Consider the following 12,369-nt stretch of genomic DNA (forward strand, 5'->3'; position numbering starts at 1 on the left):
ATGGGCAGAACTCTGAATAACATTGTAAGGATCTGGGGTACATGGGGCTCACTTATGTTCAGGTAGTCAGATGGTAGATGGCTTTAATTAGAAAGAATATTGAACTGTTTGTTCATATATACCGGGATGCTATATGCATTTTCTTTATTGTAAATTCAAAGCAACGGAAACATTCCTAGGGACTTATGGTGCCTTTCCCCCTTCCTTCCTTCCTTCCTTCCTTCCTTCCTTCCTTCCTTCCTTCCTTTCTTCCTTTCTTTCTTCCCTTCTTTCTTTCCTTCTTTCTTTCTTTCTTTTTCTTTTTTTTGAAATATTCCTTGTCTGTGTTACTCTTACTTTCTACTAACCATAAACATGTGGCCTGTGTGGGCAATGCTGGTTTCTCAGTGCCAAGGACCCTTCCCAATCTATATTAAAGTTCAGGAAATATTTGTTGACTACATTAGGGTGTTGAGGTTGGGCAAATGTTGCTCTTGTGTTAGGACTTCTCTCCCAATTAATTTGCTTTAATTCCTGAACAGATTTGTATAAAAAAATAAATGAGTGAATTCAATGGTCTGTTCTGCATGAGGGATCAGCTTTAGGTCTGATAAGTCAGTCCACTCCATTCTAGAGTTTTGGATCTGTTAGGAATGAGCCCCTTCATGTACTCCAGCAGTCATAGATGGGGTAGATGTTGGGGTGGGCCAATTCAATAGGTCTGGTTCTGGGTGGTAGCTGAGTGATCAGCCTCCAGGCTCTCCCACTCTCACACTCTTGGGGTAGGCTCACCTGGTCAACCCCACAACCAGGGCCAGCTCTATCCTACTCCTCAGACAAGGCACAGGGGCCGTTCTCCTTAGTGTTGCAACTGGAAAGGAATGTGGCTCATTCTCTCACTCTTATAATCCATGAGCCAACTCTCCTGCCTGACATAGATGACAAGGAACAAGGGAGGGCCAGGAGGACATCTCTCCCTTGTCTGCACCTCCATCCAGTAGACAAGAGGCAGGGTTAGCTCTCTAGTGATCAATTCGTCTGCTGTAATGGTGAGGGTAAAAGGGAGGGGAGAGGAAGGGATCTCTTCCTCCATGACCTCACTGCACAGCAGATAAGAGGCACAGCTGGCTCTCCCACACTCACAACCTCAGGGGCAGCTCACCTGAGATCTCCACATCTAAGCCATCTCTACTGTGCTGCCAGGTGAGGAGGTGCAGGGCCTGCTCTCTAGAGTGCTGCAGGTGATGAGGGGTATAGCCTACTGCTCACATGACCCCAGGGCCAGTTATCCTGCCCCCTCACAGGGGGTGAAGGAGCTATGGGGGAGAAGGGTAACTTTTTCATATGGGGCTGAGTGGCAGGGCCAGCTCTTCCACTCGTATCATTGGGACTGACTCACCTGAAATCCTACAATGCTCAGGGCCACTCTCCTGAGTACTGAAGCTCGATGGGGGTTTGAATGGTTAGCTCTCTTGCTCTCATGCCTTCAGGGCCAGCTCACCCATGATGCACTAGTGAAGGGTAGGGCCAGTTCTACTTAGCCCTTAGATACCAACACGTCCCATAGCAGCAGTTCAGATCAGCAATGTCCAACTGGCCTTTGGAGGTAGCAGTCCCTTGCTAATGCAGAGCCACAGCCCTAGACATGGCCTCTGGTGGCATCGTGGTACAGGCCAGAAACCTACCATGGTCCCAAGAGGCATTACTGGCTACTCAAATGAAGTTTCTCACTACCCTCTAGACTCCAGTGCTGCCTTTCTTCATCGAACCCACATCTGTCTGTTTCTCATTCTCTTCCATTTCTTACCACTTTCTTGCTCTTAGAGGTGCCTGGAGTCTCTCAGTTTCTGGGGTCATCTCACGAGTTGTCTCAGAAGTGTTATGCTCCACTCATGCATTTTGGCATGGAGTATGAGTCATCCTGGGCATGGTCTGTTCCCTAGACCTGAGCAGTGCTGAATTGGGGTCGTCTCAGGTTAACTCTCTGTCTGGGCCTCATGGCGGTGCCAGTCTAGCGGTTATTTTAGGCCACCCAAATGGCCCTTTGTAAGAATTTTCAGTCTTGGCCTCAATCCTACTGGGCCCACAATCCCAAGCGGGGTTCTCCTACTCTCCAACTTGCTCCCTGTCCTGGGAGCCAATCTGGGCCTGCCTGGCACCAGACTGGCAGTCATCTTAGGCTAGTTTCTTGTTGGAAACCCTTTAAGCTTGATTTTATTCATGGAATGTTAGGCTATTAATCATTCAGATGTTCACAGGTAAGAACACTTAGCATAGACATAGCCTCTCACCCCTCTTCCACCTAGAGATACACATGTGACACAGCAGCCACAACTGCAATGCCTCTTGGGGGAGGTTAAAAACATTCTTTACAGAATTGGGTAGGCTACTATTCCTAAAGAGCTAAAGATTTCTTAAATAAAAAATAAACAAATAAGAGGTGCACTAAGGCAAAACAAAAGAAAAACAAACAATAACAACAACCACACCAGCATCATATTAAGACATCAGCCGATAAAGCAATTACCACACACAAAAATGTTCATATGAGCTACTTGTATAATATTTCTAGGATGGATTGTTCAAAATCTTCAAGTGTGGAATGGCTAAATTGTAATGCCTTCATGTAATGGCAGTGTACACAGAAATGAAAAAGAAGAAACAATGCTTCATGTATTAGCATGGATGAGTTTCAAAGGCACAATTTAAATGAATTCTCTTGTGGGATTCCATTTTCATGACGATCATCAACAGATGAAGCTAATACACACGTTAGGGATTAAAGAGAACGCTGCCCTTGAGCAGGACAGCCTGGGAATGAGACAGGATAAATGCAGTGAATGTCCCACACCTGACCTAGGCAGCAACTGATGAGTCTGACTGTATTTAAGACTCCCATCAGGATGCATGCTTAAGACTTATCAGATTAGAGCTGGGTGGTAGCACTGTGTAAGCATGAGGACCTGAGGGGAAAATTCACTGCTTATCTGAAACAATGAGCTTAGGACTCAACAAGAAATCTTTCTCAAGGGAAAAAGGCAAAGAACAAGAGAATACCTGATGACTTGCACATGTCTGTACCCAGATTTGACCCTCACTTGAACTCACAGACATTCGTTACATATACACCACACACACACACACACACACACACACACACACACACACACACACATACACACACATGTACACGCACACACATGTACACGCACATGCACACACAAACCAAAAATTCAGAGTCTGGATTTAGAAAGTAGTTTTAGGGAAGATTTCTTGCTTAGCATGTATGAGGCCCTAAATTCATTCTTTTGTATTAAGAAAAAAATGTTAACTTTAGAGCAGGTGCATATTAATAAGAAAGAAACAAGCCAGATGTAGTTAGAGGTATTTCTGGACAAGCCTGATGATCCAACATTTGATTCCTGCAACCCACTTATTGGACCACAGCATGAAGATCTTCTGCCCACAGATCTTCAGAGAAGCCATACGTTGCAAAGGTCACCAGATATGGCCATGAGAAAACAAACCATGTTTTGTTGTGGGGACCATAGATTGAGACTGTGACGTTTTTACTGAGAGCAGTCAGACTTTTTGTCAGAAATAGAATATGATAGGAATTTCCAGGACAAATGCAGTTGTGGCTGCCAGTACACAAGGATGTTTGCAAGCTATACAGGGTACAGAAGATTAATGTCTAAGACCAACAGTCCTGCTGAGTTTCCATGCTTCCTTGATATCGGAGGGAACATACAAAGACAGGTAGAGTGAGTGCTTCACTGCCTGAGGGAAGGCATGAGTCTCTCAGGAACTGGAAGGTACATTGTGCCTTGGAGCAATGGAGACTAACCTGAAAAACCTGTGTTGCATGCCTTTCAAGGCAGCTAGGCCAAGCCAACTGCATGGTTCTCTGCACCCAGGATTTTTCTTTCAAAGCTATATAACCCATTTTCCCAGAAAGCTGGGAATCGGAAATGATTTATAGCCTGGTGATCTGGATTAGCTGTTGGTCGAGGCTATATCAAACTTCTACAACCAGGGCCAGAGGTAGCCAGTAATCAAAATGACCTTTATAACCAGGCGCTCCCCAAGCTCCCACAACCAGGACCAGAGATATCTAGTAGTCTAAATGATCTTTACATTATAAGCATAGCTAGAGGGTCCCCCAAGCTCCCACAACTAGAACCAGAGGTAGCTAATAGCCCTAATGACCTCTATGCTATCTATATGACCAAGACCACATCAGATCCTTCTCTATGTGCTTAAGCTAATACAGGTACCCTGTCTCAGAACTCATCCTCTTGGCAGAAATGACATATTCCCTGTGTTGGGTTTTGATGCAATCATGTTTCCTTATGCACCACAGAATGTGTTATACAAGGAAATGTTTTCCCCCTAACTATACTGTGTTTAAATTTGTTGGAAATAAACTGCCTGCCATCAGACTCTTTAGAAATCTTTATCCAGGTTGATGAAGTCAATCTGAACCAAGTTTTTATTCTCATCTCTTCACAGTTTGCTTCCTTTCCTGGATACCTAGGGGTCCCCAGGTAAAGATAGGAACCAGTTTCACAGAAGTGATTCTCTCTCTCTCTCTCTTTCTCTCTCCCTCCCTCCTTCCTCACACACACACACCCCACACACTATGGCAGGTGCATGCCCACCTCCCTCTCTCTCACTCCCTCTCTTTCTCTCTGAATAAAAAATAAAATGTCTTTAGAAAGAAAAAGAAAAGGAAGCAGATCAGATTTACTGATTCAGTAAAGGTTTGCTGATGCCGAGTTGGATGTTGGTGTTATGCTAATGAACCGAATCTTAGAAACCTAATAGACAGGAGAAGCATGTCTCATCAGGCTCTTTTTGGGGGCATAATTAATGCTCTCTTGAATTCTCAAAATTGTTCTGTTCTCTGAAAACTATGTATGTAACAAATTACTCTCAAAGCTTAATTAAAGCAATTTAAACACAGCTCATGTTATTTTGTCAGGAATTCATGCAAGGCTTAGCTGAGCAAAGTTTCTATTTCTATTAGTCTTGGAAGACAGAGTCACCAAATGAGCTGGTTTGGAGGGCTGAGGGATGCTCAACTCAATTCTCCTATATTGGTAGGGAGGGTAAAAGGCTGGGTTCAGTTATGAAGGTGGCTGTGGGTTTATACCAGAGCTCTCTCTATAACAGGGGTCTGCTGTGCATAACTGTTCCCTGAGCCAAGCAGCCCACCATCTCCAGTTTGCTGTGCTTGCTTTTCAAAAAGTCATCCCAGTTAGGTTGGTTAATGGTTCACATCTGGCATGGGAACATAGCACAGAGCACAGGGTTCTTTCCTGAGTATTCAGCCACTCCCTACTTCCTGGCAAGGGTGTGTGTGTGAAACCAGGAGCACGAGCTCGATCTATTTGGCCACAGGGAAGCCCTGATTACAGGTATGTAAGGCTTTTTGGATGGGGCCAATTGAGGGAGGGGTACATACACCTTTGGTAGAAGCTTGCCTCAATTTGTCTTTGGGCTCTCAGGAGGATGGGTAGATGTTGCTTGGCATCTGTCCCAGGAAAGGAATTTTAGCAACAAGATTTTAGGGTAATCATACCTTGAACATGTCCCTAGAAAGGTAGAAAATACCTGAACTTCTAGTATGTAGCTTTGAAAGCCACATCCTGCCCTTCTGCTTTAGTTGGTTAGTTGAAACAGGCTTAGACCTAGCCTGTTCGTGTTCAAGAAGAAGGACAATAATCCTATTGTCCCAGAGGCAGGCCTGCCAAAGAATTCACAGCCATGTTTAATAAAACACCATGATCTACTTGCAGTGGATTCAAGGAGAGCTTTTAGTAAGTCTATACTCTTGATAGCTTCTGTCTTCTTTTCTTCTCACTTCTTGGTCCTCAAGCTAATACCTAATTGATCCTCTGTTCTCACGTTCATTTCATCTTACTAGTGTTGATTAATGCCTACCTGTTTACTATCCTTCTGTTAAAAATTTCCTAAAGTATATCTTTTTGTTTGCTAATGAAACTCACAGTCCTTTGTCTGCCATTCAAAGGTCTTTATCACTTGACTCCAACCTTAACTTTCCCAACATTATCTTCTATAGCATCTTCAGCCACATGCCCCTCTCTGAGACTCAAGAAGTAAACCACCTAAGTCTGAAAAAGCTGAAAATTATCAAGATTCACAAGCCTCCTCCCCAAAGTCTCAGAACAATAAAAGAAAAGAGAAAGAGAGAAAGAAAAGAAGAGAGAGAAAAGACTGGGAGAAAAAGAGATGTTATTTTCCGCTACCTGAAAACTTCACAGAGGGTACAAGAACACAGCTTTTGTGAGTCCTCTTTTCAGTAATGGTTCTGACATGTTATCTATGAAGCCTCACTACACTCCTTGTGAATGACAGTAAACTGACTGGATTACCAGTGGACTATGGCGCAGTTGCTACTTTTGTCCATGGTTGGTTCCCCATGTTGGGTTGAGTAGATGTTTGTTCATGTCTCCCTAGGAAGAAGCATAACACTCCTTCAATATCCTCCTTTATTCATTCAGCAGACATTTAGTGAATGGCTTGTTCCTCATGCACTTTGAGTAGCTGTGGAAACCACCAGTAAATATTCCTTACTGTCAGAAAGCTGACAAGCTTGTGTCTTTAAGTCATCGTGTCTCTTGAACTTCTCATGACAATTCACTGGTTCTTTTTGTTGTTGTTGTTTTTGTAAAAATGATACTGCAGAACCTGTGTGAGCAGCTAAACTCTTAAAATCCTGAGACTGCATAACCTTGAGACTGCTCTGCTTTGGGCCTCAGGAGTTTTTCCCTTTTTGTAAAGTGGGGTAATAATTATACCTCTCACACAGTCCTATGACACTCAAATGTTGTTAATCATGACAGTCAAAGCAAAGCTCAGGGTCCGGCAAGCAATAAGCAGGCTGGTAACTATTATTGTTGAAGAAGTCTGCTTGAGAAATCTCACTATATACTACCTGCTTAGTCTATGCCTTGCTATAGTGAGGCTCAGCAATGTTTTTATTATTATTATTATTACTATTATTATTATTATTATTATTATTTAATTTTTGCATAGTGAAGCTGTTTTGGGGGAGTAGAAGCTTCTGGGTTAGGTGGAATAGCCTGAGTCTACCTCAATGGTCCATTAATGGAGCCTCTGGCCAACTTCCATCTCTGTGCTTTACTTCTTCAGTGTTTGAAGTCTGCATAATGATATCTAACACGGAGTTGTCATAGGGGCCTAATGAGGTCTGATTTGGAAATTGCCTAGTTAAGTGTCTGATGCATGGTGCGATTGCCCAAATGATGATGATAATGATTCGGAGGCGTGTAATGATGATGCTAAAATGATAACTCTGACAATCCTTAGAATCCTGTCTAGTTACTCTGCTACACAATTCTGTAAGTGCCCTTTTGGATATTTTAGTACCATTATAAGCATAGCTTCCCTAATTGGTATTATATTATGTTTAATTAACCTCCTTTTTATCATTTCCTGTAACTGGCTAATGTCTTTAAGTTCCAGACTATATAAATTTGAATCCATTTTGAAGTGATTAAGATGCTTCTTCGTACATGTTTACTACAGTTCATTTCACTAGTGTCTTCTTGAAGAACAGTCAAGGGTTTCCGAAATTTCCTATTATGTACAAGGTCATTAAACAAATGAACTAAACTGATGCTTTCCATGCCTAGCCTATTGTTTCCTTAAGATAAACTGCGTGTATGAAGAAAACCGTCAACGATCCTTATGCATGTCTAGCTGGTTATTCCTTTTACTGGTATGTTGTCAATGTTTGTGCTCCCTGAATTTGTATGTTGATCACAGTCACCACTGTGGCAGAGTCAGGAGGCAGGGCCCTTGGCACTGGTTACATCACAGGGCAGAACCTTTGTAAATGGGATTGATGCTCTAACAGCATTTGTCTAAGAGAATTGTCAGATCCTCCTACTATATTTAGACCCATGGAAAGGTATATCCATTAAACAGAAAATGGATGCTTACCAGCCACAAGTCGACTGCTTTCTTGATCTCAGAGTTTTAGCCTCCAGAGTGGTGAGAAGTATATTTTTGTTGCTTCTAAGTGTCTCCTAACCAAAGCTTATGACATTTTGTTGTAGCCACTCTAATGAGATAAAACATAGTTGGAATGGTTTGTTTTAGACAGCATTGCTGAAACTATACTGTACATAATTATTTATGTTTTTGTCAAGATTTATTTTCTTCCTCAACCTTAGGAAAATTAGTAGACATATTGATAGTATCATGGGCTTTCAAAATGCCTCTATTTCGTCCATCAGCATTTCCAACAATTTTGATATTGTGTATACCATTGTGATCTGTCTGGCTCAAGCTTTGAGAACTCTGCTGTGTATAAAACAAACAAAAAACTAATAAATAAATCAAACAAAACTCCCAGCCAAGTTGCCCATTCATTTGTTAAAGAGTCTGTTAGAAGGAGATGGCTTTAAGTAACCAGAGACAAAAACTTGCCTTTAGCAATTATTTTTGCTCCACAAACAATCTTTTTTTCCTTGTTGGTATTTTCCAAACATGATGGATTCAGAGTGTGTAAACACTGATTCACAGCTAAGAGGAAGAGACAGATGAAGAAGAGAGCCCTAGAAACCACCAGATAGGACCAGCCTGGTTGTCAACTTTGCTTCTTAGGATTCTATCTCACTGCCTCCAGTAGCCGCAAAGGAGCAAAGGTGACTGACCTTAGGTTGTTCCAAGAAAGTCATCATGGGGCAAAATGAGGCGTGACAACTATTATAGGGTCTTTTAGGGTCACCTAAGAGAAAGGAGGTGCAGTTTCAATTCAGTTGACCCTCCTTATTTAAGGGCTCTGCATATACTGTGTTACAAACTGAAGACTGACAATGTTTGCAAATGGAAGGATTCCTATAGAACCCTTGCATAGCATTTTTTATTGCCCTTCCTAGGCAAACAATACAAACAATATTTACACAGCATTTCCATGGCAGAGGGTATTATGGTTAATCTAGAGATGATTTAAAGTGCATAGGAGGATGTGAATAGGTTATATGCAAATCTTATGCTGTTTTATGTAAAACAGTTGAGAATCTCCAGACTTTGGTACCTGTGAGGGCCTCTGGAACTAAGCCCCACGGGGCACCAAAGGCCAACTGTACATGCTGGTTTTCCACACAAGGATACTGAAAAGCCAAAAAATAAAATAAAATAATTAATAAATGCATACATAAACCTGTGTTCCAAAGCAATCAAGTGATCATTTTGAACGAGTCCATATTTCAATACTCCAGAGACTGGCTTTCTAGCACAGATACTGACACAGCATGTATATAGTAAAATGCTTCAAACTGGATGATTCTGGGCTCTAGCCAGCCTTCATATACCTTTTATTTGTGCCACACAAAAGAGGCCAGATAATGTATATTTTTTAAAAAGTAGTTAGCAAGATTTATAATTGGAGGCAGGCTGTCTGTTCACCAAACTATATCTGTTTGTCCCTATGGTAGGATGGCATTCCTTAGCCTGTGTTATAGGGTGTGTATTCAAAAGACTGAGGTTTAACTCATGAAGTACAGGTGAGGTCTGGTCTAGGTCTGGCTCATAATACCTACTATGTGCAACACTCTGAGAACTTTATGCTTCTGTGTCTCTGCACGATAAGGTGAGAGCTTCCTTTCCATTCTTTTCCACTGTTCACTCTATCTCGGGACAGTATTGTGTGGGCAAGAAATAAGCTTGCGATATGTGAGCCATTATATATGCTGAGGCTCAGTTCGTAGAAAATTTAGCTATCCCTAACTAATGTGCCCTGTAGCAACAGGCTGCTGAGAGAAATTCCTCGGCTGTTGTGAATTTACTTAGGGTGACCTCTGGGAAATAGTGCTGACACAACTGAATACTAGAGCATAAAACATGGCTGCAATCTGAAAGTGTAAGAAGAACGTCAGGTGGTTTCTCGAAGCTGTGAACTAGAGTACACAATGTTGATTCTATAGAAAAGAATGTAGAAACCATTATTTAACAAACATGTAAAATACATATACCAAAATGACATAAAAATGGTAAATTTAGAGTACAAAGTTTTTTTTAACTGTTTATTGATTCTTTGTTTCACATCATGCACCCCAATCCCATTCACCTCCCTGTTCTTTTGTATCTGCTCTTTGCCCTTGCAACCACCCCCCAAAAGAAAAAAAATCTCGTTGTGGAAGTTGCAGTATATCCTACTGAGTCCCACAGTATATACCCTCTTGTCCACACATTTTTACATGCGAATGTTTGTTGCAATGAGCCATTGGTCTGCTTCAAGGCCTCTGGCTTCTGCTACACTATCAGTACTGGATCCTGACTGGGACTCCTCTCAGAAATCATGTTGTTGCTCCACGTCATGGAGATCCTACAGGTTTGGATCTGCGGGTCTGGCTCCTTCACATGCTCCAGCAGTTCATAGATGGGGCAGATGTTGGGGTGAGCCAACTCAAAGCCCTGGATCTGGGCCTGGGTGGTAGCTGCGCTGGTCAGCCCACCATCTCCCACACACCCACGCCACCATGGTGAGCTCTCCAGCACTGCACCAACTAGCTCACTCAGTGCTTCAGTTGGTAAGGGACAGAACGAGTCCTCCTATTCTCAAGCCCTTGGAGCAGCTCACCACACACCCATGACATCAGGGCCAGCTCTATTGTGCTGCCAAGATGAAGTTCAGGGCCCGCTCTTCGAGTGGTGCATTAGGTAAGGGTCTGGGCCAGGTCTCGTGCTCTCATGTCCCTGGAGCTGGATCATTCACCATCCCTATAACTAGAGCCAGCTCTACTGGGCTGCCCAGGCAAGATGAAGGGCCTGCTCTCCAGGTGCCACAGTTAGTAAGGGCAGGGGCAGCTTTCCTACTCTCATGATCCCAGGGCTGCAGGTGGCAAGGGGCCAGGGGAGGGTATCACTTCCCTCATTCACACCACTGCATAGAGCTATGACTTGCAGGGCCATCTCTTCAATGCTCATTCCCTTTCTGGTTGGCTTATCCCCTTCTCCTTTCCCCACAACCACAGCCAGCCCTACTATGCAGGGCTGGCTATTCTGCACTTAATATCTGTGGGTCCAGGTCTCCCATTATGGCCAGGCAAGGGATGAGGCCAGCTCTGCATAGCCCTTAGATATCAATATGGCCCCAGGCAGCAGCCTAGTCCAGGAATGTTCAGCTGGCCTTTAGGGGTAGCAGACTGTGTGCTGATTCCGGGATAAGGATCCAGACATGACCCTTGGAGGCAGCACGTGCTAGGGCCTCACTATGGCTTTAGGTGGCATCTCCAGCTACTCACATCAGGCTACTCCTCAGTACTCTTGAGTCTTCAGCTCTGCCTGTCTTCACTGTCCTCATGTCCTTCTGCCTCCCAGTCTCTTCCGTCTGTCCACTACTCACTTGTTCATCCTTATGGTCCCCAGGGCCTCTGGGTGTCTGGGATCATGTCAGGAGTGCTGAACCCTGCCAGTATCATGTGTCATCTGACAGGGTTGTCTGAGGCTTTTTCTGTCCCTCGGGCTGCATGGTACCCCCAGTATAAAGGTTTCTTTTATTAGCCCAAATGCTTGAATTACCCTAGATCCCTAGAACAAACGAAACTCAAGACGGATGATCAAAATGTGAATGCTTCACTCCTTCTTTAAATGAGGAAAAAGAATACCCTTGGCAGGGAAGGGAGAGGCAAAGATTAAAACAGAGACTGAAGGAACACCCATTCAGAGCCTGCCCCACATTTGGCCCATACATATACAGCCACCCAATTGGACTAGATGGATGAAGCAAAGAAGTGCAGACCGACAGGAGCCGGATGTAGATCGCTCCTGAGAGACACAGCCAGAATACAGCAAATACAGAGGCGAATGCCAGCAGCAAACCACTGAACTGAGAATAGGTCCCCTATTGAAGGAATCAGAGAAAGAACTGGAAGAGCTTGAAGGGGCTCGAGACCCCAAAAGTACAACAATGCCAAGCAACCAGAGCTTCCAGGGAATAAACCACTACCTAAAGACTATACATGGACTGACCCTGGACTCTGACCCCATAGGTAGCAATGAATATCCTAGTAAGAGCACCAGTGGAAGGGGAAGCCCTGGGTCCTGCTAAGACTGAACCCCCAGTGAACTAGTCTATGGGGGGAGGGCGGCAATGGTGGGAGGGTTGGGAGGGGAACACCCATAAGGAAGGGGAGGGGGGAGGGGGATGTTTGCCCGGAAACCGGGAAAGGGAATAACACTCGAAATGTATATAAGAAATACTCAAGTTAATAAAAAATTAAAAAAAAAATAAAGTGAAAAGATATGAACTAATAGATAATTGTTAAACTTGAGAAAGGTCTTTGATGGCATATTGTATATTAACATTTCTATAATTATAGAAAAATGCTGATT

The 12,369-nt window shown here is 43.4% G+C and overlaps 1 non-coding gene across 1 annotated transcript; it reads right to left on the reverse strand.

The window, feature by feature from the left end:
• Window positions 1–2,203: 2,203 nt before the first annotated feature.
• Window positions 2,204–2,335, reverse strand: LOC120103295 (small nucleolar RNA SNORA17). The gene has a single exon (XR_015621579.1). It is a non-coding gene; the product is annotated as a small nucleolar RNA SNORA17 (small nucleolar RNA).
• Between the last annotated feature and the right edge of the window lie 10,034 nt (window positions 2,336–12,369).

The sequence above is a fragment of the Rattus norvegicus genome, chromosome 5, assembly GCF_021556685.1.
Source record: "Rattus norvegicus strain SHRSP/BbbUtx chromosome 5, alternate assembly SHRSP_T2T, whole genome shotgun sequence".
Taxonomy (NCBI): Eukaryota; Metazoa; Chordata; class Mammalia; order Rodentia; family Muridae; genus Rattus; species Rattus norvegicus.